Source organism: Ovis canadensis, chromosome 8, assembly GCF_042477335.2.
Source record: "Ovis canadensis isolate MfBH-ARS-UI-01 breed Bighorn chromosome 8, ARS-UI_OviCan_v2, whole genome shotgun sequence".
Lineage (NCBI taxonomy): Eukaryota > Metazoa > Chordata > Mammalia > Artiodactyla > Bovidae > Ovis > Ovis canadensis.
In genome coordinates this window covers 15,192,000-15,194,024 of record NC_091252.1, presented here as the reverse complement: position 1 = coordinate 15,194,024, position 2,025 = coordinate 15,192,000, and the positions used below count along the sequence as shown (strand labels likewise).

Genomic DNA, 2,025 nt, shown 5'->3' with positions numbered 1-2,025 from the left:
ACAAAGGAACAAGGGGCTCTGAAAATGGTGATTCCAGCAGTCAATATATAAAGACTTTACAATTGCTGTTCAAATCTTTTTAAAATATAATTGCTTAAACAAGAATATTCAACATGAGTGGAGTTTTCTGCTAGAGAAAGCAGTTATTAAGGACACTTTGCTTTTCTTTAAAGTTTTTATTGGAATTTGTTGGTTTACACTGTTGTGTTATTTTTAGGTATACAGCAAAGTGGATCAGTTATAAATATACATATATCCATTCCCTTTTAATATTCTTTTCCCATAAAGGACATTACAGAGTAGAGTTTTCTGCGCTATTGCTTGTAAGAGGATAGTTCTGAGAAACTGGATGATAAAAAGTAGATAAGCCTTTATAGTAAGAGGGGCTAAGAGCTTGCCAAAAGTTTGCTTCTGACAAGGTAGGACTGTGGTCCCTGTCAAAGGGTTCTGAATCTTCCGCTTCAACCTTGAAACATGTCCTGAGAGCTCTTTTAAACTCCTTCCTTGGACAGCTTTGGAAAACTGGGAATACTTCACTAATGTAAAGTAGCTTTTAGCTGTTCTCCCATAAGAGATCTTGGAGAATGATGTTTGTAAAGGACATTTTCTTAGGTGTCCTTATGGTGAACTCAATGACTTATGACTTATGAATGCTTATTCAAATAAATTTGATAGAGATATATAGCCTCAGAAAAGAATAGACAAGAAATCAGAAAAATGGAATTTCAAATCTATTTGAAATCTGATAACTGACATAAAAATGGTATCAAGTTTTTCATCCAAGCAGATGTTTATTTTATGAAACAATAAAGTTTAAAAATCTTTTTTAAAAAAGGAGGAAGGGATAGGAGGAAAACGATGAAATCAAACTAAAATCATGAAACAGAGTTCTAAGACAGTAAGAGAGTTTTCATAATAGAACCCCCCGAGTATTGTTTCAATCGTATTTTCAATTTATGAGCTTGCTTTTCAATTAGAAACCTTTTCAATGAGAAATCAAACTATGTCTATTTCTTTCCTTATTTCTTGATTTGGCCTGAGAGTGTAGAGGACAATTTCATAACAATTCTGTAAGAAAAGCAGTTTTAGAAATGTTCAACTTTTATTTCTGAGATTAATTTGGAGTATCAGTTTCGAGATCATACGAATAGTACTGTATCCTGTATCGTGGGCATGTGAATTGCCGCAAGAGTGTGGCAGCGATTGAGGCTGGGCAGATAATCAGAGTCAGTGCACATAATCAGAGTCAGTGCACAAAGGCATGTGAACACTTGGCTGTGCAGTTCCACAGCTCACTCTTTGGCATTGGCACCAACGTGCCAAATGACCTGGAAGTAAAATAACAAGTGTGATGCAGCTTTCTGGAGCAGTGCTTTTACTCAAAATCTGGTGGGATGGTGTTACATGCAAAAAGTTTAAAAGGTTAATATTATAACAAATATGGTTCTTCTGTGGAACATGATATTTATGGTAACATTAAGATTTAAGTACAGTGGATCTGGCAGCAGATGGTAAGGATGTGTCATGGTGCCTGTTTGCTCTTCTCTCCTTTTTACAATAGTTTTGAGAAAGGTAATATGGAAGTCTAGATTGAAGGGAAAAGATCAAAATTTGTTTCTTTTTTTGTAAGAAGAGGATAATATTTGTTGTACTGCTTAGCTTCAAGGGCATTGTCATGTTGAAAAATTTTAGCTGTGAGAGAACAGGACAGATGGAGGTGCTAGGAATTGAACCCAGGGCCTTGTGCATGCAAAAAACATGCTCTACCACTGAGCTACACCCCCTATCTCTATGAAAGGTTGTTAAGCAGCACCTAGTAAGCAATAACAGGGCTCCTGGACTGTAAGGGGAAACAAAGCAGTAAACATGGCAAAATCAGAAGAAAAATATTCTAGAGGATAAAACAGTCTTCAGATTCAGGGAACAATGCCAGTGTTTTCTATTAGATTCCTCTGTTGTCACCTACTACTTCCCTGGTGGCTCAGATGGTAAAGCATCTGTCTACAATGCAGGAGACCTGGGTTC

The 2,025-nt window shown here is 36.4% G+C and overlaps 1 non-coding gene across 1 annotated transcript; it reads right to left on the bottom strand.

Moving 5' to 3' along the window:
• Positions 1 to 1,712: 1,712 nt before the first annotated feature.
• On the bottom strand, positions 1,713 to 1,784 carry TRNAA-UGC (transfer RNA alanine (anticodon UGC)). Its single transcript has one exon. It is a non-coding gene; the product is annotated as a tRNA-Ala (tRNA).
• Between the last annotated feature and the right edge of the window lie 241 nt (positions 1,785 to 2,025).